Source organism: Vipera berus, assembly GCF_964194415.1.
Source record: "Vipera berus genome assembly, chromosome: 3".
Taxonomy (NCBI): Eukaryota; Metazoa; Chordata; class Lepidosauria; order Squamata; family Viperidae; genus Vipera; species Vipera berus.
In genome coordinates, this window is record NC_138204.1 from 74963585 (window position 1) to 74990218 (window position 26634).

The following is a 26634-nucleotide window of genomic DNA, read 5'->3' on the forward strand; positions in this document are numbered from 1 at the left end:
CCCAGTGTTCGCTTAGTTGTGTGTGTGTGTGTGTGTGTGTGTGTGTGTGTGTGTGTGTGTGTATAAATGCTTTACGTTGTCCTGCAGAAGTTAACAAGTATCAAGTGGATTGTGTCTTTGTTGCATTTATTATGTACATCAGACATGTCAAACACAAGGCCCGGGGGCCGGATGCGGCCCGCAAAGTGGTTTCATGTGGCCTGCGAAGCCATCCTGGAAACAGTGAGGGAACGGCCCCCACTGCCTAGGCCCTGGCCCAGAGACCCTCCTTCTGCCAGAGACCCTCAGATCTCTCCCACTCCTGCCCAGACCCCCATAGGCACCCTTGATGCGAACGATGTTGAGCTGGTCATGCCCACCCAGTAGGCCATACGCACTCTAGCCACGCCCATGCAGTAGGCCACGCCCACCCAGGCCACACCCACCCGCCCCCCTGAGGGCAACCGCAATGCTGATGCGGCCCTCAATGAAATTGAGTTTGACACCCCTGATGTACATCATCATTCTGAATATGATTTAAAATAATCATAAAATGTTGATGATACAGAGCTTATTTGGGCAATACTGTAGCCTGGCTTATAGTTAACCACTAACAAGTTTGTTTTTTATTTCTGTGAAATCATGATATTTTGTGCCTAGCTTTCTAACATGAAGCCTGTATGTCTGGGCTGGAAAACATAATGAACTATAAAAGGAAACGAAACATTGTGTGGAAAGCTGATGTTGAAGGTTTATTTGATGGAGTGTGTTGTTTCTTGTGCTGTTGTCAAGCTAAATTAGCATATGATATAATTGCATATGAGATGCAATGCTGGCTGGCTGTTTTTAATCAGCTTTGCATCCTTGGGAAAGAATGTAGAAGCTTTCAAGTTCCTTTATTATGTTCCCTTTCCATTTTACACCTTTTTATCTTTCATTTCATCAAAAATTAAATGTGTGATTTGCATGTGCTCAGACATTTATAGATGAGGACTACATTAACATTTAAACTGTTACATAATGGCGCAAACTGACAGAAATGGCTTGAATATCATTTAACATAAATGTGTTTTGTCTAGATTGACTACGATGCAACCAATCTGTTGTTTCAGGAGAAGTCTGAATGGAAATTTTGTCGGTTGCATTCAAAGTCCACTAAATTTTGTAAAATGAAGATGCACTGTAACTGCTAGCAGTTTTGGAGTATTTGGATCTCTGAGTAAGATACAATAATTCATTTGTAAAATCAGGAATTGGTTTTCCAAAGCAGGCAGTAAATCTGGTACCTCACAATATATGTTCAATTGCTTCTTGTTTCAAACTTTTAATTGTTAATTGTTACTTGTTATTTGTGCTGATCAGCTTGATAATAATGTTTAAAGCGTCTTATTTTTCTTTGTGTGATCAGTGTACTTACTTGTTTGTTTTCCTAAACCTCTATCTCTTTTACAAAGAGGACATGTACACAAGTTAAGCTTTATCCATAGAGCTTCAGCAGGTCCATTCGGCACTAATAGCGGGAGCTGTCAAACAATCTCGTATTCCCCTTTCTCTTTAGCTATTGCACTTTCCAAAGTCTGGACAACAAAACCATAAAATACTTCTACAGTTAATAAGAAATTTCTTTTCCTTATCACCTGGTGTGCCCAGTTGGCTGTGTCCATCAGGAAAAAGATTGTAGCTTCTTTTGAGAACAGCATGAACCTACTGATGGGAAAATGGAAACGGAAGTCAATTATGGTTGCTTTTTCACTTTTTCTGTTTCCAAAACCCTCAGAATCTTCTTTACTTTCTGCCTTCATTGTCTGCAGGGAATCAGGTAGGCCTCTGAGAAAGGAAATGGGCCTGCCTATACGGCTATACAAAAGGGACGCGGTGGCTCAGTGAGTTAGGACGCTGAGCTTGTCGATCAGAAGGTCGGCAGTTTGGTGGGTCGAATCCTGAGTGCCGCATAACAGAGTGAGTGCCTGTTACTCATCCCAGCTTCTGCCAACCTAGCAGTTCGAAAGCATGTATAAGGCAAGTAGAAAAATAGGGACCACTATGGTGGGAAGGTAACAGCTTCCGTGCGCCTTTGGCGTCTAGTCATGCCGGCCACATGACCACGGAGACGTCCTCAGACAAGCGCTGGCTCTTTGGCTTTGAAACGGAGATGAGCACCGTCCCCTAGAGTCGGAAACGACTAGCACGCATGTACGGGGGAACCTTTACCTTTTATATGGCTATACAGGTTGTCCTTGACTGATGGCAACGATTGGGATTTCTATAGCTAAGCAATGTGGTTGTAAGGCACCACTTACCAATGACAATCCCAGAAGTCCCGGTTGCCATCATTAACTGAATCCCACAATTGTTAGCCTCCTGCTGGTTTTTCACAACCAACTCAAAGGGGAAACTGGCAGGAAATTGCAAGCCTCAAGTGGCTTACAGGCAAGTTGGCAAGCAGGTAAGTGGGAGAGGGCACAAGGGGTTTTGCAGAGGTGTAAGGTGTGAGTTTTAAAAACTTCCTTAATTGATAGCAAATTTGTAGCCAAACATACTTCGGGTCAATGTGACTTCAACGCTTAATAAACCCCTAGGAAAATTAGTAAAATGCAAGCAGTAGAAAGCAACGTCGTGCCTCTGGCATCAGTTAAAGAAAGGTCTCTATGTCATAAAGGTAAAGGTAAAGGTTCCCCCGCACATGCGTGCTAGTCGTTTCCGACTCTAGGGGCCGGTGCTCATCTCCGTTTCAAAGCCAAAGAGCCAGCGCTTGTCCGAGGACGTCTCCGTGTTCATGTGGCTGGCATGACTAGACACCAAAGGCGCACGGAACGCTGTTACCTTCCCACCGTAGTGGTCCCTATTTTTCTACTTGCATTTTTACGTGCTTTCGAACTGCTAGGTTGGCAGAAGCTGGGACGAGTAACAGGCGCTCACTCTGTTACGCGGCACTCGGGATTCGACCCGCCAAACTGCCGACCTTCAGATTGACAAGCTCAGCGTCCTAACCCGCTGAGCCACTGTGTCCCTTCTCTATGTCATAGGTGTGCATATTATGTCTGTCATAGGGTGTGTAGACCTCCACACATACAGCTGACTACACAGAATCTGGTGTCATATAAAAGCCAAGGAGTACACAGTGCATGCGTGAAGAGTCTTCCGGAGTATGACCTTCCTTATTATACTTGCAGAGGGAGGTTAGTAATTGACATCAGGAGCACAACCTCAAAAAGAGATGAGGTTGCTTACAGCTATTTGCACGGAGAGTTTAGTGATGCCTGAGTAGGGCTAAAGGTTTTTCAGTTGGCAGTGTAAAAATTGGAATGGGATACTTGCATCATGCTTTCTTTTACTAAAGAAAAAGAGCAAAGGGGTGACCGTCATTAAAACTGAAAATGTCAGACGTGTCCAGCACAATCAGCAGTTGGTAATAGAAAAGATCTATAAAGACCTCTGAACTGCAGTTGGGGTTAAACTGGGAATATAGACTGAGATATCCAGTTTGATGTAGTGGTTAAGTCATCAGAGTAGAAACCAAGAGACTATGATGTCTGATCCTGCCTTAAACTGGATCAGCTGGATCACATGGAGCCAGTCACTTTGTCTCTGCCCTAGGAAGGAGGCAATGGCACACCGCTTATGAAAAACCTTGCCAAGAAAACTGCAGGGACTCGACCAGGTTGTCTCCAAAAATTCAATACCATTGGGAAAAAAAAATAGATGGTTCACTTAGTTAATGCTGGTTAGTTTTAGCAAGGATGACAATGCACATTTCTTTCCCTATTTTCATGACCAGGAAGGATAGAATGTATTACGATGTGTGCCTAAATACATGTAATTGCATAAATTAGTTAGAATGTAAGCTATTTTGGTTGGTTTTGAAAGGCATGTTCATGTTAGTTCATGGATTAGCATACTCTAGACATGGCTTAAGGGACGCGGTGGCTCAGTGGGTTAGGACGCTGAGCTTGTCAATCAGAAGATTGGCAGTTTGGCGAGTCGAATCCCAAGTGCCGTGTAGCAGAGTGAGCGCCTGTTACTCGTCCCAGCTTCTGCCAACCTAGCAGTTCGAAAGCATGTAAAAAAATGCAAGTAGAAAAATAGGGACCACTACAGTGGGAAGGTAACAGCGTTCCGTGCACCTTTGGTGTCCAGTCATGCCGGCCACATGACCACGGAGACGTCCTCAGACAAACGCTGGCTCTTCAGCTTTGAAACGGAGATGAGCACCGGCCCCTAGAGTTGGAAACGACTAGCACGCATGTGCGGGGGGGGGGGAACCTTTACCTTTACCTTTTAGACATGGCTTGATGTTCATTTTCTCAGTTTTTATCAATGCAGTTCAGCTGTTCAGTTATTTCAATCCACACAGTTCTGCAAGGATCGGTATGTGCTGCAGAGTTCAAATGACTGACTGCATTCCTAGGGTAAGTCCAGGAAGAAAAGTAATTGCTTTGATCCAGAATAGGTTTGCGTTCCTTCTTAGCTAAAGTAATACCTTGCTGAATAGAAGGAGGAAGAAGAGAAAGGGGAGAAGACTGCTTTTAAAGGATTGAAAGTGTGGTTGTTTTTTTTCCTATTGCTTTTCATACTTTTTCCCTGGCTTCTTTGAACTGTATGCTTGTGGGATCCATAATAGTTGGTTTTGTAGTAATTGCAACAGGTGTGTTACCCAGAGCTTGTAATTCATTGTTGTGGTTTTGAACGTAGAAGAGAAACAATACAGGTGTACAGTTGTTAATTCACCATTAGGAAATAAGATACAGACCTCCTTGTCCTTTTTCCCTTCCCCCCCCAGGAGCTACTGTTTAGGTATGCAAAGGAGAGCTGCTTATTTAATCCTGAAAGTAATTTCTGGGAGCATGTGCTTAGTAGCGGTTCTCTTTCTAACTGGACTTCTTGTAAGCTCAACTTTTTCCCTGTAAGTCACAAAAGAAAGCAATTAAATATAATAGATGTCAGTCTGTTGGAAAATCCAAGAAAATTAATTTAATTTAGCTCATGTTCTTTCTTTGATGCATGATGGCAGGTTCAAAGCACTGGTTGCAAAGCAAGTTTTAAAGCAACACATGTTTTGAAGCTTTGGCTTCAGAAATCCATAATTAATAACATTTTTTATTTTTTTTAATTTTTTTTAAAAAAAGTAGCTTATGGCTAAAACTTTCTTCTTGTATCCCTGTAAGAACAAATAACGAGGTTCAAAGCTTGGGTTTAATTTATATTTTTCACTACGAGAATTCTTTAACTAGTCCCCATGAAATCTCTAGTCTTATGCTTATAATTGGCTTCATCCACTACTTCGATTTTCTGAGTTATTGCATTTTTTTATGCCAGGATGGCAACACATATAAATAATCAATGCAATGATTTTGTTCCCAGTCATCTATTTCAGAATTAGGAGCCTGAATAATGTCCTCATGGAGATGCTCTCCTATAAAGAATCTTATTATATGGAACATCTTTAGCATCTGGAGTCTTATCAGTGTTTACATTTAGAAGGCTGCAGAAACTTCCCTAATTAGGAAGAAATTAAATCACAGTTGCAAACTCACAAACTTGACAGGTATAGAGACTTTGTGCTTATCAAAACGCTAAGAGATTTCAGAACTTGCATGAAGAGCCTAAACTAATTCTGCAGCACAGAAAAAAATGGTCTGCTTTTCTTTTGTTTGTTTGATAGAGTGAAAATGAAGCCATGCTTAATATTTGCATCTTATTTCTGCTGGATCTCAGAACTTTTTTTTGTTTGATATTGTTTTTATATTAATCTTGGGAGCTGTCCAGAATTTGAGTTTAGGATGGACAGCTGTATAAGTATTTTAAACAAATTAAATAAATCTGCTCAGTACAGTATTTATATCACCGAGAAATGACTGGGTAGCCTCTGCTGAAAGGCTACAACAACTATTTTCTCCTGAGGCTGTGTGTGCCATTGTTAGACATTTCTTCAAACATTTAACTGAACTTTGCTTTCCTCTAATTTCTACCCATTTTTTATTATTCTGCCTTCTTGAGGACTAACCTCATAAGGCATGCAACATTGGCTCCCTTTCACCCCTCGACTAACTAACGTATGGTGCGCACGACAAAAGAGTCACTCAAGTGCACCATAGGCTGGCTGATTTCTTGCTTTGCCAGCATACTACGCCTTGCAGAGCAACAGGCAAGAGCCCAGCAGAGCTTCGCTGGGGAAGAAGGCTCATCACAAAACTGGACAGGTTGCATCCTGACCGGGTGGCAGCAGACACCGCACGCCCAAAGGCTTCAAGGGGGTTGACAGTGGGTGATGGGGTGTGGGCCCGGAACTATGGGCATGGGAACTTGTGGGTGCCGAGTAAAATTGTCAAAATTTCTGGAGCTCTTTCTTATGAGGTAGCTCTATATGGTGGGCGAGTCGTTTGCTGCCATATTGATCAGCTGCAGAAGTGCTTTGCAGAATGGCCACTAAGCGAGGACCTCATGGGAGGTCCTCAATTAGCTCTGGAAACCACAGCCAAACAGGGCAGTTCACATGCTCTGAGGATTCAATCAGTCAGTACAACGGGGAGGTGGTCGTTGATGGACAAAGTCCAGGAGTACAACATGGGTCTCCAGGTGGGGAAAGTCAACCCAAACATAGCACAGCTTGGCTGACACAGCTACCTCATTGGACTTTGGTTTGGGCCAACCAGGAATGGCCGGCCAAACGGACTTGAGTCAATCTGACTCATGTGAACCTAAGAACCCAGGTCTACCCAACCTGGTGGGCAAGCTGGTAGACCGGAAGTTGCCTGGAACCCCCTGGTGTTCTGAAAGGTCGTGTAGACTACCACAATATTAACAAGATTATATTCTTAAATAATGTATGTACATTCTAGGGGGGAGGGGTGTAATGTATTGGGATTTACTTGAACTGCTTTCACGTGTCTGTTTGAATGCTGCTTAAGGTTGCTCAATCGGTGTGTCTGTGTAACGGTTACTGACTTGCCAGACAAGCTGTCTGCAAGAAGATCATTGGATGATTTGGGGCGGGAATGGGTTCCTTTAAACCTATTGGCCGTTACCTAGTGGCCAACTGTATAAGTAGCTGCGCAGAAGCCTCTGTTTCAGTTCTGTTCCTGTTTACCTCAATAAAGCAATGTTCCTGTTTGGAACCTCTCGTCTCGCTTACTGCTTCCCAAGAACTCACTACACAACAGGCAATGTCCTGAGAATTACTAACATTTTCACATATATATGTTTGCATGAATGCAGGAAGCAACTCTGTTATGGTAGTATCCCTGAAGAGAGCATATAGGAAGCCAACATCGTTGCAGGACATAGGTCTGAGCTTGGATATCAGTAAAATCAAATCTTCCCAAGCAAATAATTGGAGGCAGTTACTTGACTTCTCTTTTATATGGTGGTTCAGAGGATCAAATGAATTGAGGTATTATAATCTCCTCCTAATCTTTAAGAGTAGGTAAGGAAGAAAATCCGCAGAAGAATTCATTAAAAAGAACTAGTATTTATGTCTTGGTATCAGGCAGATTGTATTAACAAGAAAAACAGTAGCTTCACTCTATATAGCAGCTTTGTTCTTTGCCAGTACAACTCTTGTGTGCTTTTTTGGAATCAAATTGCAGCCCATCTTCTGTTCCACCTTTCTGAATACATGTGGTTATTTCAGAACAAGGGAAAAGAGGCTACAGTTTATCAGTTCAGATTTTTGAATTAACATGCAGCTTTGTTTGCTGTGGCTGGAAGCCAGCTTTAAGCCATGGTTGCTTGAGAGTGGTGAGACTCCACTTTGCTTTGCTTTTTTCATTTTGGAGATGGGCTCACTGATTTGTAGCTAGCAACGGCGTTGATTCTCCCAAGAGCCCCATTGAAAGCTCATATTCGGGTCGATTAACATTTTCGTACAGAGAATGTGTGGCTTTGTGAGATTGTAGAACAGCAACTTTGAATGCGGGAGATGTGTACAGCTCATTAACAATAGACTATTTCCACCATGTTTTTATAATAGAAGTCAATGGATGAGGGAATAGTTTACGAACAAGGTATTTTTTATTACAAATGAGAAGGTGATTAAGTAGGACGGATTGAATCCTTTTTTCCTTCCTAAAATCAGCTTTTGTAAATAAGTGAATTTTGCCAGTAAGGTAAGTTATGGCAGCATACAACAACTAGTCACTTAGCAACCATTTGAAGTTACAGCAGTTCCCAAAAATGGTATTTACAATTAACATTCTGACAGATGGAGGGAATGGCAGCTGTGGTCATGTGATCATATTTTTTGCCTTTGACAATGGTGTGTGTGTGTGTGTGTGTGTGTGTGTGTGTGGAGAGAGAGAGGGAGGGAGGGAGGGAGAGAGAAGCTGCATGATGGTTTAGTGGCGAAGAAGCTCTCCTCCCACCTGAAAGGTTGAGAGTTCAATCCTAGGCATTGACAGATGTTTCTCTCTCAGGACACAAAGGGAAAATATCTGCTGTGAACTCCACGTAGGCGTCAGGAAGGGCAGCCAGCCAGTAAATTCTATATAAATTCTAGCATATTAAAGTAACTTGCATGCTGAAAAGTTGAAATAGATTTGTATTTCTTTATAGTCTATGGGGGTATGGTGATTGGATTTTTGTCTAGTTCTTTCTTCTGGATGCCCAATGGGTTTTCTTGCACACTTTGATTAGTATTTACTGAAGCTGGTTGAACACTGATAGGTTTTGAAAATAATTGAGCTGGTAGAATGATTTACAGCTGCCAACTAGTAATAATGTCTATAATAAGCGTTTCTTCAGCTAATCCAGGTTCGTAGAATAGAATGATAGTAGAAATGGAAGCCGGGTTTAAAAATGCTTGGATGTTTCATGGCTGTTAGGGCATCTTTCTGCATCAAGTTAATCTTTCTATAAAAACAGTGTGAACTATGAAACACCTCCAATAGGGATGTATTTTAAGGCCAATCAGATTTTTGATATGAGGGCTCCCTCCAATGTTCACAATCCCTTGAGTTTTTATATTTGTGTATGTATAGAAAAGTGTGTGAAAATGCTTTGAAAGGAGCCTTTTCATTCTGTTTCAATTAGAACAAGGTGGAAAGCACCTTGAGATTTTGTTATCTATTTTAAATAGCTAAATTGATAAATCTCCTCATGCAGTTACATAAATGGAATGTACGCTATTTTACTTGCTTAATCAGTGTTATATTTGTTTAAATTTTGTAACCATTTACCTCAAAGCACAAAATACTTGTCTTCATTTTCAGCTTCCCAACTAGTGATCTTATTCTGTTGCACAACAACCGTGCCATGCACACACACACACATAATTAAAATTTAATTCATTTTCCACTTTCCTCCTTTCTTTTCTCCCAACTGCTAGTGTTATCTAAAAAGAAATTCATGGTGTATTTTAACTATACCTCTACTAGCTTCTTTCATTCCATTAGTGTGCCACAGAAAATGCAGGAAGCGCCAACTGGGGTTGGAACTAATTCACTGAATTAATAAATTCATTTAAATGGATGATGCATTTTCTTCCATTTTAATTAGAAGAATTACTCCATTATCTTAGACGTACACAACTCTGATGCTTTCGGTGGAATGTTGAGAATTCTTTTCAACAGAGACCAGGCCAGGTGTTGAAAGATGGACAAAATAAGGGTGAAACTACATTGAATTACATTAAAAATAATTTAATTGAAAAAAAATAATATTATTATTCCCCTTGAATTCAATAGTTTCTCCATTCTAATACATAAGGGAATGTACTTAATAATGCAGTTAAATTAAAAGGAATCAATTCATGGTCACCTGCTGCTACATGTGTACCATAAAAAGATTATAGCAAGATTTAATTAAAGGCTAATCACAGATCTTACTTACAGCATAAGGTTTATATAATATGGAAGAAAGAATTGGAAAACAAAACTGGAATGGTACATGGCCCAGCAAATTTCATTTATGCATAGCTCAACATAGGTGTGCAATTTATCACTTTTTAGGATGACAGTGTTCTAATTGCTTAAGGTGCATAAAATAAAGAAAACATTCCTTATAATCTTGACACTGCCAGTCTTTGGAAAGAAATACATAAGCATATAGATAATCCTTGGAAAAGTTCTTTCCAGAATAGGTTTGCCTATGCTTCTAGATGGGCAAGGATAAGAACTTCCAAAATTCCCAACAGGTATAATCAATTGAATTCTAGAAATAGTAGCTCCAACATTCTGCATAGCATCAGATTAGGTAAGACTAGTCTAGAAATTATATGGACTTTCCCATCTCAGATAATTGGATCTCTTTAAATGGTAAATGTATGAAACTAAGGTTTTGCACATTTTGGAAAGGTTCAAAAGAGGTGCTTGGGATTTCACACAAGAACACCACTTCTCTGTTCACTGTTCCCAGCATTATGAATTTTTCAAAGAAACTGGTTCTTTGCATAATGTTTCTAAATCTGGTAATTTGAGTCTGGTTATTTGTGCCTGAGTGAAAACTCTGGACTGGTTTATTCAGTGATCCATTTTGCTTGTTTTTTTTATGATGAAATGAACCTTTATTGTCAAAGTACAACTATGTGTACATTGAGATTAGCTGAGCCTCCCACCCCCTAACACACAGTGACAACAAACCCTCCATCTTACTACACCATGTGAACCAACTACACCACACACCGGCCTCCCAAGTCAATTCTGCATAAAATTCACAAAAGTTATTTTTCATTCAAAAGCCTAACAGCCCACGGATAAAAGCTGTTTTTCAGCCTGTTGGTGCAGCTGGCTATACTCCTACCCGATGGTCGGAGAGTAAAGAGATACCGTCCAGGATATTCTCAAGAGTCTTCTCCAATAACAAAGTTCAAAAGCATCAACACACTTTATATCCTACTTTTACAAAGTTCAGTCCTCACTTTCATAGTGTGTCACATGGAAAACCGTTGTCTACATGATTCTGATCTTTATAGACATATAGTGACATCTTAATATCTTTTCCAAGGCCTTCATTACAGCTCTATGAAATGCTAGTCTGTAGCATATTTCTTTACCGCTGGTTCCTTTTCTACCAGTACTCAGTCCAAAAAGGCAGAAGATATCTGTTATCTCCGTGTCCTCATTGCCAGTTCTAAGACTGGTTGTTATATTTGTTATCATTAGTCTAGTCTCCTTTACATTTAATCATAGTCTCTTTTTCACTGTGCCTTTCATTAACTAGGTTTTTCAGGTTATTTTCATTTTCATCAGGGTAGGACAGGTTATTGAGCCTTAAAACCATGCTGAATGTTTTCTAATCCAACTTCCCTTAATATATATGTTCAACGTATAGGGCCCGTCATCTGGCACTCTATTGTCAATCATTGCATATTATCTACCGATAGATAAAAACACAGGAGTAATTTTCCATTGCCTTATCCGGTGCAGTACAAATTTATCCATTTGCTGTTGTTCTTCCACCTCCAGCATCTTCCTGTATAACTGCTGCCCAATACAGATGACTGCTTGCTTTCACTGGGTAGCTGGGATGACTTTCATGTTGGATGACTCTCCTGGGAACTTATACTTGAACTGAGAACTTGAGCCGTGGTGGCGCAGTGCTTAAAATGCAGCATTGCAGCTAACTCTGCTCACATTGCCAGGCGTTTGATTCCTTCGATCCATACCCGCTCAGGGTTGACTCAGCCTTCCATCCTTCCGAGGTCAATAGAATGGAGAGCCAGATTGCTGGGGACAATATGCTGACTCTGTGAACCACTATGAAGCGATATATAAGTCTAGGTAATATTGCTATTGCTGCACTCTTGGTGTGCATTCCCAGCTTTCTTTGTTCAACCCTCCCAAGAACACCCCACTTCCAGCCAGTACAAAACATCATAACAGCACTTGGGGAAGGGCCAGGCCCAGTATAGGAGCATTGTAGTCGTGAGACCTGAGGTCCTTATCTTTCTGATTGCACCTCTAGCTTTTATAAGAAATGGCCTTTTGCTATTTCAAATGACTGTCGCAGAACATTATGCTGTAGCAAAACAAGCATTAATTGTGTCAGACTACTCTCCTTTCTAACTAACAGTAGCTGTAAAGTCTTAAGCAGAACGATATCCTGGCAACGTTACCTGACTACATTATAAAGTTTTTAATCCAGAACAATTCCTCTTGCTAAATTTTAAGAATGTTTCTGAAGTTTCAGCATTCCTTTTTTTTTTTATTGAAGAGTTTTAAAATACAGTTTTCCTTTAAGAATCCCCCCTTCCCCCTCCCTCCTCCCCCCTCCCTACCTCCCCCCCTCCCCCCCTCCCCCCCCGACTTCCCAGAGCTAAATACAAGGTATATATATAAAAAGCAATCATAAACAATCATATACTAACAATTATAAACTCTAAAATCCATCACTCTCTAGCTTATATAAGATAAAACAAATAATAATAATATTGAATATGTATAAAAAGAAACTAAGATAATAAAAAAAAAACGAAAGAAGACTTATTCAAATGCTACATAAAACTTCTTAACCCTATACTTGTTCTGGATAAAATCAATCCATTTTCTCCATTCCATAATATAGCGTTCTTGCGAATGATCTTTCAAATAGGCCGAAATCTTCGCCATCTCTGCCAGGTCGGAAACCTTTAAAGTCCACTCCTCTATGGTCGGCAGTTCCTCTTTCTTCCAGTATTGGCCTATCAAAAGTCTTGCCGCCGTAATTAAATTCAACATCAACTTGGTGTCCACAACTGTGGCATCTGTAATTATTCCCAACAAAAAAAATTGCGGACAAAACTTTAACCTCTGTTTAAAAATCTTCTGCATGTTCCACCAGACTTTTATCCAAAAAGCCTTAACCTTTTTACAAGTCCACCATATATGAAAATATTCCTTTTTTTTAATGACCCACAATTATTATTTTTAAGTTCAAGGTGTTAGTTATGACTTACAAAGCCCTTCATGGCATGGGTCCGGATTACCTACGGCAACACCTGCGACCGGCGTCAACTTCCCTCCGTCCAGTGCGCTCCCACAGAGAGGGCCTCCTCAGGGTGCCGCCGATCAAAGAATGCCGATTGGTGACCCCCAGGGGGAGAGCGTTCTCTGTGGGCGCGCCAGACCTCTGGAACCGCTTACCGGTTGAGCTCCGGACGGCCCCCGACCTTCGCTCCTTCCGGCGCGATCTTAAAACATTCTTTTTCGAACAAGCTGGCCTGGTCTGACGGGATGGGGTTGGGTTTTTAAAACTAGTTTTAACTTAATATGTATTGATTTTATGGGCATGATGTTTAATGGTTTTTTAATTTTTGTATCCGATTTTTATTGTGTATTGCCCTGTTCACCGCCCTGAGTCCTTCGGGAGAAGGGCGGTATAGAAATCAAATTATTAATTATTAAATTAAATAAGAGTGCCTACTGCTGCACTTGTCTTCAGAATGATGTGTGTTTGTGTGAGTGTGCAGATTCATGTAGCTGTGTGATTCGTTTGTCCAGGGTGGCTTTGCTTTAGTTCACATGGAATTAATTGGTGAATTCTGCAAGACACTCATTTCCCCAGATGTAAAAGAGAGATTGCTTCCCAATATTTATCCTTCAAAGAATAAATGTTATTTTCCTGTCGGGAGCTTTGTACAGAATATTTTCCTCTTTCTATTAAAAATAATAATTGTACGTATAATAAAGGAGACAGATGCTACAATAACTGGAAATAGCTGTGCAAAATTATCCTTGAGCAAGGATTGTAGTGCTTTGGGAAGACCCTGGCCATTACATGAATCAAATTGATGAGCCCAGTCTGAAAACATCATTTGGCTATCATGTATTGTACCAACCAAGAAAAGGGTAGGGGTATTTGATGTCTCTCTCTGTTTTTTGTTAAAATATAATTCCCTCTAAATGAAAGAACAAAAAAATCTAATATAAATAAAAACAAAAGATGACTGTAAAGGGGATATGCACAAACTGGAGTGGCATTGTCGATATTTTGAAAAGATTTCCCTGGAACATTTTGCAAAAAGTCTGGGAAATGGCTACAAAGGGGAACATATTTCAATATTGTAAAAATGGTTACAAATAGAGCCTTTTACAAGACTTCAGTGTAGCTTCAGTGAATGTGAAGCTACACAAATTGTTACACTAGCTGCAGTTTTAGTATTATAGAAACAAAAGGATCAAAGGAAATGCACAAAGCAGCTATGGACTATGAAATGAGGAGGCTAACAATCAATGGAGTAACTAAGTGCTCCAAAGTTGAGGAGAAATGAACATTGTAATGACAGGTCATTGCCCACATAAAATATTTGTGGTGCAGAAAGAAGACGAGAAGGGGGGAAAAATCTTAATATCATTATACCTGTTTATGTGTATTTCATGATAAATATTTAATCCTAAATTACATTTTTAGGCTACCATATTTTTCGGACCATAAGACGCACTTTTCCCCCCAAAAGTGTGTGTGGGGGGGGAACGAGGGTGCGTCTTATGGTCCGAAGGTGATCCGTATGGCCAGCCCCAACCTCTGCAAGTGGAAAGCAAGAGAAATTGCCAGGAGCACGAATCAGCATGTGCTGAGAAACGCCGATCTCACGCTCCTGCACTCTCCCTCGCTCGGTTTCAGCTTCCCTTGCTACAAGAGAAAGCAGGCTGAAACGGAGTGAGGGAGATTGCCAGGAATGCGAATCGGCTGATCTCATGCTCCTTCAAACTCCCTCGCTCGGTTTCAGCTTCCCTTGCTACAAGAGAAAGCAGGCTGAAACGAGGCAGATTGCAGGAGCGCGAGATCAGCCGATTCGCATTCCTGGCAATCTTCCTCACTCCGTTTCAGCCTGCTTTCTCTTGTAGCAAGGGAAGCTGAAACCGAGCAAGGGAGAGTGCAGGAGCGCGAGATCAGCCGATTCGCATTTCTGGCAATCTCCCTCACTCCATTTCAGCTTGCTTTCTGCAAGAGAAAGACGGGCTGCAGGGCTGCCTCCGCAGGTACTGCTCTAATGCAGAGAGGGAAGGACAAAGAGGGAGGGAAGGAAGGAAGGAAGGAAGGGACAATGGGAGAGGGAGGGGGAGAGAGAGAGAGAGAGAAAGAAAGAGAGAGAGAGAGAGAGAGAAGGAGAAAGAATTTTTTTTCTTGTTTTCCTCCTCTAAAAACTGGGTGCGTCTTATGGTCCGGTGCGTCTTATGGTCTGAAAAATACGGTATGTGTCATTAACATTCTGGGAATTGCCTTCAATGTTTTTTCTTTAACTGAAAAGCTGTTTATTTCTATAGTAAAAAACTACCTAAGAATAGAAAAGTATACTTATTTTAGTGTTTCATTAAAGTGTTGATCAATAAACACTTTAGACATGTATTTAGACCATTCATGAAAATCCTAAGGGCTGTCCATGTCATTATAAGTAACTTACGGAGTCACCCTGAAGCCATTTTAGAGTGATATGGTGCCTTTAAATAATGTATTTGTACGTTACAGATATTTTCCTAATATCTAGCAAAGTGTATCGCCTTTTTTTGGACAGCTCTTTAACACTTGTTATTTTCAAGGTAATCCTTGAAACTACAGATGGCTGCAATTCTGACAATACTTACGGTAGTTTTAAATGTTTAGCGTGATCTCCATTGCCTTGAATCTATGTTGCCCTACACAGATCCTGAGATTTGGAATCCAATAATTCCTGGCTTCTTGAATAGGGCAGCAAGACCTAATTTTTATTTGAATTAGATATTAGTTACCTTGATGCCAGTTCTTTCTGGTAGCGGCCATGATGATGCCTCATGTGCATTCTCTAACTGTCCTTTCGAATCATTTTCAAAGATTGCACAACTGGGGCTACCAGATGCTGGTTGCAAAATTTCAGATGGTTGTTACACTGATTAATTGTTCTGTCAAGCAATTTTTTCTTAGTTCTAGGTTGCTTCTCTCCTTAATTAGTTTCCATCCATTGCTTCTTGTCTTGCCTTCAGGTGCTTTGGAGAATAGCTTGGCTCCCTCTTCTTGGTGGCAGCCCCTGAGATATTGGAACACTGCTATCATGTCACCCCTCACCCTTCTCCTCATTAAACTACACATACCCAATTCCAGCAACTGTTCTTCATATGTTTTAGCCTCCAGCCCTCTAATCATCATTGTTGCTCTTCTCTGCACTCTTTCTAGACCCTCATAATCTTTTTTTATATTGTGGTGTCCAAAATTCTATGCAATATACAGTTTTTTATATTGTGGTGACCAAAACCGTATGCAATATTCCAAGTGTGGTCTTACCAAGGCATTATAAAGTGGTATTAACAGCTACATTAGAATCTAATGGAAGTTCTTATACAGATTTACAACATAAACCTATAGAGTTCCTGAGCTTTCTGGACACTTTCAGACTGAAAGTGGAAATTTCATCAGAATATTCAGAATATTGCGCACACACACACACACACACACACACACAACGTTTGATTTCATAATGTTTCATCAAAATACGATGTTTGCAATTAGACCAGTAGAAGAGGTGGTGAATGCTTCAACACTGGAGGTTTTTAAGAAGAGACTGGACAGCCATTTGCCTGAAATGGTATAGGGTTTCCTGCCTGAGCAGGGGGTTGGACTAGATGACCTCCAAGGTCCCTTCCAACTTCTTCTTCTTCTTCTTCTTCTTCTTCTTCTTCTTCTTCTTCTTCTTCTTCTTCTTCTTCTTCTTCTTCTTCTTCTTCTTCTTCTTCTTCTTCTTCTTCTTCTTATTATTATTATTATTATTATTATTATTATTATTATTATTATTATTATTATTATTATTATGAATCTATGTACAAGTATTGAGTTTTCTAATTGTCAGAATTGAAGCGAGAGCTTCAATCTCTTCTTCTTGATAGCATCTAAGAAATATCTTAGAGACGTTTCATGACATTATTTTTATGGGATTATATTAAAGAATACCTATTGTTGATGTTGAGGTTCCAGACTTTGTTCTTTAAAATTATGCCTTCATTTTTGCACATACTCATTTAGAGATCCACTTTGCAGTTTAGTTTAATTTTAATTTAGTACAGTGTAGTGGAAAAGAAGGGACGCGGTGGCTCAGTGGGTTAGGACGCTGAGCTTGTTGATCAGAAGGTCGGCAGTTTGGCGGGTCAAATCCCAAGAGCTGACCAGTGGCTGTGAGAAGGGACAGCCCAGGCCAGATAAGGAGGCTGTGGGAAACAAATGTTTCAAAAGCACCCTGCTTTAACTCGCCTGCAAAATGTCCGCCTCGGTGCAAACTCCTGAGGCTTTCAAGATCATGCATTTTACCCCTGGCTAGTATTAAAGAAAGGGATGTGGTGGCTCAGTGGGTTAGGACGCTGAGCTTGTCGATCAGAAGGTCGGCACTTCGGTGGGTCGAATCCCCAGTGCCACATAACAGAGTGAGCGCCTGTTACTCGTCCCAGCTTCTGCCAACCTAGCAGTTTGAAAGCACATAAAAATGCAAGTAGAAAAATAGGGACCACTACGGTGGGAAGGTAACAGCGTTCTGTGCGCCTTTCGTGTCTAGTCATGCCGACCACATGACCACGGAGACGTCCTCGGACAAGCGCTGGCTCTTTGGCTTTGAAACGGAGATGAGCACTGGCCCCTAGAGTTGGAAACGACTAGCACGCATGTGCAGGGGAAACTTTACCTTTTTAGTGGAAAAGAAACAAGGAAGAAAAAGACAGAGTTTCATGCAGACAATAAGTAGTTTTTTTTTGTCCTTCAAATGATCTTGGTAAACATTACACTGTATGTATGCTGCAATTTCTGAGTTGGGAAATGTATTTTTTTAATGCAAGGATTTCTGCTACACTGCCTGGTCTATTTTGAAGTAAGTTGCTGCTTCCATGAAAATAAGGTCTGAAGGAATAACACTGAAATCTTCAACCCCCTGTCGTGTTTCTTAATGGGCATGGGTCTTTAGGAATCAGTCGGGTAACATCCAGACTTTTACCTCCATGAACAAATAGTATTTGGCTCCTGTAGCCTCTTAACTGAGGTATGTTGACTCTCAATTGATTCTTGAAACAACAGGAAGCTGTAGATGGTGTCTGGCCATATTCACTCCAGGATGTTGGGTGGGGGAAGGAGGAAGGGAAGTGAGTCTCAGCATGTTGTTCAGCTTTGTAACCTGCTAATCTAATGATCTGGGAACTGCAGCTCCATCTGTACAATTTTCTAGAAAATTTACAAGGCTACATTTTCAATCCCACCATGAAGATTTAGGAAATAGAAGCTTTTAGAAAAATAGCAGAGGCATTTTGTTAGGTTGCCTATTTGGAAGTGTCATTGAAATGAAGTTTTTTCTAAAAAAAATAATAATAATCCATGAACGCATGTAAATATAATCCATAATGTAAAATGCATAACCATTTCGGTCATGGAGAAAATCCCATCTATGTAGTCACTTGCAGTTGAAAGTGACTTGATGGCACATAATCAGCGAATTCATCAATCTACCACTTCGTATAAAATATCTTCATATCTGCCCATTTATTATCTTTATGCAAGTAAGCCATATTCCTTGCTACTCCAATGCAGAAAGTCTATCAAAACATTTGTCCAGCTTTAACACAGTCCCTATATTCTCTCTATGCTCTGTGGGAGATGAAAATATAGTCCCCTCCTCATATAACAAGACGAGTCTGGAGCAAACTGTGATAGGCCCCACAGTAGTGACTTAAAACAAAGCTTTGATTTGAACTTTATACTATTTCACAATAAGAACATAGTATTTGTAATCTGTTGAGCTTTGTGCAATTTGAAATTGCAAAGTATCTTTATCTTTATTACACTTATATACCGCCCTTCTCCCGTAGGACTCAGGGAGGTTCACAAGGTTTTTAAAATAACAAAACAACAATTACAAAAATTAAGAACAGTTAAAATAATTACATTTAGACCTTGAATAAATATAAAACCCCAATTAAAATCCAATTAAAACCCCAATTAATACTCTCAGTCCAGGCCAGAAAGCTCAAAGAGCCAAGTCTTCAGGTCCCGGCGGAATGAGCAAAGGTCAGGGGCAGTCCTAAGCTCTACAGGCAGCTGGTTCCAAAGGGCAGGTGCACCCACAGAGAAGGCCCTCCCCCTGGGTATTATCCACCGGCAATCTTTTACCAGCGGTACCCTGAGAAGACGCTCCCTGTGGGAGCGCACAGGACGAAGGGAGCTTGATGCCGGCAGCAGGTGTTCCCTCAGATATCCCAGACCCAAGCCATTTAGGGCTTTATAGGTCATCACCAGCACCTTGAATCTCACCCGGAGGGCAACCAGAAGCCAATGCAGCTCGCAGAGCAGAGGTGTTACATGGGAGTATTGGGAAACCCCCATCACAACCCATGCGGCTGCATTCTGCACCAGCTGAAGCCTCCGAGTGGTCCTCAAGGGCAGCCCCATGTAGAGAGCGTTGCAGTAGTCCAATCGGGAGGTCACGAGCGCATGAGTGACTGTGCGCAGGGCATCTCGGTCCAGGTAGGGCCGCAACTGGCGCACCAGGTGAACCTGGGCAAAGGCCCCCCTGGTCACGGCTCCTATATGGTCTTCAAAACTGAGCCGTGAATCCAGGAGGACACCCAAGTTGCGAGCCCTATCGACGGGGGGTAACACCTCACCCCCCCATCATTAAAGGTGGAATGAACTGGTTAGTCCGAGATGCCGGTATGCACAGCCACTCAGTCTTGGCGGGATTGAGATGAAGCCTGTTTTTCCCCATCCAGACCCAGACCGCCTCCAGGCAATGGGACATCACGGCGAGGGCATCACTGGGTTGGTTCGGGGTGGAGAAAAAAAGTTGGGTATCATCAGCGTACTGATGATACCCCACCCCGAAACCACGAATGATCTCGCCCAGCGGCTTCATATAGATGTTGAACAGGAGGGGAGAGAGAACCGACCCCTGAGGAACTCCACAAATGAGAGGCCTCGGGGCGGACCTCTGCCCTCCCATCAACACCGACTGCGAGCGGGCCAGGAGATAGGAGGAGAACCACTGCAAAACAGTGCCTCCCACTCCCAACCCCCTGAGACGCCGCAGTAGGATACCATGATCGATGGTATCAAAAGCCGCTGAGAGATCTAATAGAACTAGGACAGAGGAACAACCCCTGTCCCAAGCCTGCCAGAGATCATTCACCAGCGCGACCAATGCCGTCTCCGTGCTGTACCCGGGCCTGAAACCCGATTGGTATGGGTCCAGATAATCAGTTTCCTCCAGGAACAGAGGAAGCTGATGTGCCACCACACTCTCAACAACCTTTGCCAAAAAGCGAAGGTTGGAGACCGGACGATAGTTGTAGATAGGTCTATGTATATTTGGATAGGTCTATGTATATTTGGAACATGAGTATTATAACTGTGGGAGAAATAGGGAACTGAAAGTAGCTGATGGATGTGGGTTCCAATGTACACGGGTATATGTGGAAAGTTATGTTCAGCAGAAAGTATAAGTGGAAAGTAGGTCAGCAGAGGGTTCGTAAGAGGTCAGCAAAAGTCAGCGGACTGTCAGACTACAGTCTTAGAACAAGAAAGGGTATAAAAGGTTGGGACTGGACCTGACGGATTTACCATTGGCCTATAGCTGTCCTTTTGGAATTTGTTATAACTATTTGGTCGTCATTGCAATGGGTTATTAATGTACATGATGATGTGTTATTGTGCTTGCTATGTTCCAAATTATTAGAAAAATAAACCTCTGAATCTTAAAAGTAAGAATTATTGGTTTGTGTTGCTTTCTCTTGTCTTTTCCATTGGGTTTTTTCACAACAGCTCAAAGTAAATTAGTAGTGGACCTCAGCTTAATGACTGCAGCTATTCTCTTAACAACTACCACAAAAATATCAGAAAAGTGAATCCAGTCATGTTGGTGGCTCAGTTTATGACTAAAAGGACTTTTAGTGGAGTGGATTTCTGGTCCCAATTGTCATTGTGAGTCAAGGACTACCTGTAGTTATTTGCAGAAGCTTTGTGTAAATAGGAGAGAACAAAATTTGCTTTGATTATTTGATTTGATTATGTACTATAAAAAAAATGTTCATTCACAAATGAAGGCAAATATACATGTACCGAGATAATGTTGCTGGATCTAATCTGGTTCGGTCACTGGGACAAGATGTTTTGTCTTCTGAGCTTTTGGCCCCGTGCTGGGGCCCATCTTAAGGGAACTTCTCTCTAGCAGAGCGTGTGCTGTTCTGTGTGGTATTTATAGTGCCTGTTGTATGTGGCTTTTTAGATGTTGATTTGGGTGTGTTGATGGCTGGCTTTTAAGTCATTGGTTGTCTTTACTTGTGCTCCCCATCCTCACCTTCTAAGTACTTCATCGGCTGGTGGTAAATTAGTCTCATTGTTCTAGGAACACAAGCAAGTGATCAGATGAGGAGATCTGAACTCATTGGTAGCCTCATACTGCATTGAACAAGGACACACATTCAACTTTTCAGCTACTAAGATTGTTGGACCAGCAGGCACAAAAACATCCAGGGAAGTGATTGAAACCTGAGAAACAGGCCCCTTGTCAACAGGAATCCTGATTTACCAGCAGCCTATCAAGTACTTAGAAAGCAAAGGCTGGGCAGCACAAGCAAATGATAGCCAGTGACTTAAAAGCCAGCCACATACAACAGGCACTATAAATACCACACACAGAGAACAGCACACACTCTGCTAGAGAGAAGTTCCCTGAAGATGGGTCCAGCATGACTCTGAAAGCTCAGAAGGCAAAGCCTCTTGTCCCAGTGACCGAGCCAGATTGGATCCTGCAAAGTGTTGGTTCTTAATGACCACACAGAGATACTTATTCCTGAATGATCTGTCTCCAGTCTGGTCCTTCAGTTCTCCCTGCAATGAATCCCTGCTATAATCAAGTCAGGCCATCTTGCTCCAACATTGCCAGCATTATGGTCTTATCAAGGGAAATGGATCTTAAGTATAATGTGTTCAAAGTAGAATAATTTGAGCATGGCGTTTTATGCCTCATGAGAACTCTGAATTAATTTGTTCTATGGTCCATTTGTTTGTGGTTTTTTTTTAAGCTATCACTAATACTATCAAGAGTTCCCAATACCAAAGTTCAAAAGCATCAATACACTATCCTACATCTTTAGGGTTTAATTTTCATTTCCATAGAGTGACACAGAGAAAACGGTTGCCTGCATGATCCTGGTATTTTTAGGTATGTAAACCCTGTATGGCAGAGGTCCCCAACCTTTTTTGGGCACCAGGGATTGGTTCCGTGGAGAGTTTTTTCTGTGGACTGGAGAGTGCATGGTTTTGTGGGCTGCCTGCATCCCACAGATGGAGCTTTGCTTGTTTGTGTGGACCAGTTGCTGGCATACTGTGGCCCGGTACCCGTCCACCGACCGGGAGTTGTGGACCCCTGCTGTATGGCATTGGAATATCATTTCCAAAGTCTTCCTGATTAGACTACCAATTGCCAGTCCATGGCATGTTTCTTGACTGCTAGTTCCTTTGCTGTGGGTAGTCCTAAAAGGCACAAGCTATCAAGAGCTGACTGTAGAAAAAAACCGGTTCCTGCTGTTTATTCATGAGAAGCAGCTGTCCAGAGTATCAGTGAGCAACCTCATGCTCTCTCCTTTATTCAGAGAGACTTGGCTGGCACAAATTGCCATCTGGTTGCCAGTCGTGCTGCAGTGACCTCTTTGCTCCCTCAGAGATGTCTACTTTGCTATGAATCCTCACAGGAAGTTGAGCGACCAGTGCAATTTCCACCAAATTTATAGCTGCCGTATTGCCTTAGGAAAAGTTTTGCCAAACCTAATTTCTTTATCACTTTTGGAAATAGCCCATTAACTGCTTTTCAACTAGTAAGAGCTTCTCAATTTGCACATTTTACAATACACATCAGGTGAATTTTCTTTACTTCCATAGTGAAAGAAGATTTAAATATACGTTTAAAGACAGTTTTTTTAATAAACCAAAAGAGAGTGATTAGAATGTTGATTTGGGAAAGTTATAAATGAAGAGTCCAGATGGAGTCAAAATAAGATTTTGAAATTAATCATAAGAATTCTTCACATAGGAAAATACTGCTGTTTTGAATTCATAAAAGAAAACATGATAGGGGTAAGAATTTGAAAGTTGGTCATTAGTGGGAAGCAGAAGAAATTGAATATTACAATTAAAGAGAAGAGCACTTACATTTGACTTATACATAATGGAACACACTACTATTAGCACTGAACATGTTGAATTAAATATCAAGCTTGTTAAAAGGAAGACATATTGGATTTATTTGATCAAGATTCAAATAGATTGTGATTATTTCTGGTAATCCTTAATTGGACTTTTTCTAATCGGAGTTGAATGGCAAGGTTTTAAAGGATCTATAAAAGATACAAATAACAAAGCTTTACAGGTTGTCCTTGTATCGTGACCAAATCAATTTACCAACCGTTTAAAGTTATGACCACCTTGGAAAGGGCCTCCAGCTTTCATAAAATGTCGCACCATCTCCCCCGGTCACATGATCAGCTTTCAAATGCTTGGCAACCAGTTTGCATTTACAATTAGTATCCCAACTAGTATCCCACAGTCACGTGACAACAATTTGCAATGTTTTTTTTTTGCCTGTTATTGATGTTTTTTGTTGGTTTGCAGCAAAAAAAATCCATTTAGGAGAATGGATTTCTTCTAATGGACTTTCAGCCGTGTGATTTGATTAATGATTATCATAATAATGATTTCAAAATCCGGTTTGGTTATGTGAACGTCTAGGCCCTCTTTGTTGGCGATTGTTATTTAATGAATTAATGAGTGAACACAAACTGCATTTTAAAACTGATGCAAAATAAGCACATTTGTGTTGCCAGCAGAATTGACAAAAGCTTATATGTTCTTTTACTTATATTCTCCCATTTTGTTAAAATGTGTGGTGGCTTTATAAAACACAGGCTGTTGTGGGCATCCCTTTTTATAACTGTGACGTAAAAATGGTTGTTAGCTTAATATGATCTTTGCTTCTAACCTGTCTTCAATGTTTCTTTAAGCTTTAAAGGCCACATATTTTTATTTTCTGACTCTTCAACATCCCACATACTTGTACTGATCTAGCTTTTCTGGCAGAATATAAGTGGGTGAACTAAGTTCTTCACTTTATGGTAAATGATGATTGTTTTATTCCTTGTTGTGGGTTTTCACCCAATCTGTACCTGTACCTTTGGTTTTTTCTGCCTAAATGTAAAACTTGGCTTTTTTCCACATTGAAACTCATTTTGTTGGATAGGACTCATTCTTCAAGTTTATCAAGATTTTTTTGGATCCTGAGTTTGTCTTCTGGGGTGTTGGCTACTCCTGCCAGTTTGGTGTCATCTGCAAATTTGATGAGTTCCCCTTCAATTCCCTTATCTAAGTCATTGATGAAAATATTGAAGAGTACTGGGCCTAAGACGGAACCTTGTGGTACCCCCCTGCTTACTTCTCTCCATGTGGATATAGTGCCATTGAAGACTACTCATTGAGTATGGTTTGCCGGCCTGTTGCAGAATTAAGAGACTCAGACCTCGGAATCAAAAGAAATTTGTTTTATTTTGCGCGCAAAAGGTTCAGATTAGAAAGCAAAGGCAATGTCTGAACAACTTTCCAGGAAACAAGCAGGTACATTTATAGTCTTCAAAAGTCACAGAACACGGAAATGTAAATTATTAATTCTGATTGGTTACATGGATTCTAAGCCCCCTTCTAGCTCATCCCTAGCCCCCCTTTGCAGTGCGAAATTCTAGCTAAATATTGTGCAACCTTGTTTCTAACAATGGTCACAGGCACCTTGCTAGCATCTACGTTTCCTGTGCTATGTCTGTGGTTGGGTACAAGCGAGACATATGTGGTTAGCTGTAACTGAATTCTGTGACAGCTATAACAAAGGTGCCCCAGGGGTGAATGTGTGGTTTGACATTTTCCATTTCCTTGTTCTTCTTCTTCTAACTAATACACGCATTATTCTCTATGCCTCACTGTTGTGTCCTACCTCACATTTATGACATATTTTTCCTTCTGGCCTGCCTCAGGCCAGCTACAGATCCATCTGGTGGTAATGTTGTCTATTCCACCTTTTTCTAGCTTACCAAGGAGTAGGTTGTGGTCTACTTTATCAAATGCCCTACTGAAATCTAAGTATACTATGTCCACAACATTTCACTGATCTAATAGTTTAGTCACTTTATGAAATAATGAAATAAGATTGGTTTGGCATTTGTTTTTAACAAACCCATGTTGCCTACTAGTTATAACTTTGTTTGCTTCTAGTTGTTCGCAGATCTGTTTTTTGATTATCTTTTCTAGGATCTTCCCAGGTATTGATGTTAAACTGATTGATCTGTAGTTACCTGGGTCCGTTTCCCCCCCCTTTCTTGAAGATGGGAACCACATCAGCTCTTTTCCAATCCTCAGGTACTTCCCCAAAGCTCCAGGATTTATGAAATATGTGGTGCAATGGTTCTGAGATAACATCTGCCAGCTCCTTCAGAACTCTATATTCGTCAAGGTTGGATAGATGTTCTTTTAGACATTTTCTTGCTTATTTTAATTTTTGTTCCTAGTTTGTCTCTTGCAGTGTTTTTTTTTGGTGTGTTGGGCTATAGTTTCTTTTTGTGTGAAGACTGACGCAAAGTATGAGTTAAGCAGCTCTGCTTTCTCCCTATTGCCTGTTATTTCCTTGCCATCTTCTCTCTTTAGTGGACCTACAGCTTCCTTGACTTTTTTCTTCTTGTTAATATGTTGGAAGAAACTTTTTTTATTATTATCATTGATTTCTGTTGCAAGTCTTTGTTCTGAGCCTTTGCTTTCCTGACTTCACCTTTGCATGTTCTGTCTGTCTGCTGATAAACAGCCTTAGTTATGTATCCCTCTTTCCATTTTTTGTATTTGTCCTTGTTGTCTTTCAGTTTGTCAGAGAGATCCTTGGGCAGCCATGTTGGTTTCTTCTTGAATTTCTTGTTTTTCTTTTTCAGTGGTATTGCGCTGATATGGGCTTTTATGATCACATTTCCCAGAGTTTCCCACGCTTCTTGGGTTGTTTTCCCCTTTAGGATTTTCATCCATGAAATCTTTCCTAGATTTTCTCTGAGTTTGTTAAAGTCAGCTCTTTTGAAGTTCAAGACGCTAGTTGGATTGTTTTCTGTTGCTAGTGTTTGCATTATATTAAATTCCAGTATGACGTGATCACTTTCACCCAAGGTTCCGGCAATTTCAACTCCCTCTATCACTTCTTCTCTATTACTAAGAATTAAGGCCAGTACAGCTTTACATCTAGTTTCCTCCTCTACCTTTTGGGTGACAAAATTGTCGGCTAGGCTGGTTAGTTTGTAAGAATGGAACTGCAATAAGTTCTATTACAAATCAGTTCCTCCTTTACCTGTTTCTTGGACCATCCACTATGAACTATGCAATCTTCAGAGGAAAAATTACATGGTGGCATTTATATTTTTGTACTTGGTTTTATCTCTAAATAGTAATAGTAATAATAAATTAAATGCTAAATGTGCATTAAATATATATTTTAGTTTTCTTTCTGCTCATGAGGTCTTGTATGCTTTCATGATGTAGAATCTTTCAATTCATTCCTTTTATAATCACTGCCATATAAATGTCATTAAAGAGTAATTTTGACATTTTACCCTATCACATTGTCACCCCTATTTCTGATTATAATTTATAAATCTCGAAGCATATACTATTTGTGTAGAATAATTTACTTATCAGGTCCTGAACCATACATGACAATCCCTTTATATTCAG

General features: G+C 40.8%; 1 protein-coding gene across 5 annotated transcripts in view; it reads left to right on the forward strand.

Annotated features, from left to right (window-relative positions):
* ST6GALNAC3 (ST6 N-acetylgalactosaminide alpha-2,6-sialyltransferase 3) overlaps positions 1–26634 on the forward strand; it is a 347784-nt gene that overhangs the window by 16781 nt on the left and 304369 nt on the right. For 2 of the 5 annotated variants that reach the window (XR_014026078.1, XR_014026079.1), the window contains exon 3: positions 1059–1198. The exons of the other annotated variants lie outside the window; for them this stretch is intronic. The gene's annotated coding sequence lies outside the window, so the exon portion shown is untranslated. The remainder of the gene's footprint in view (positions 1–1058; positions 1199–26634) is intronic. 5 annotated transcript variants of the gene reach the window in all.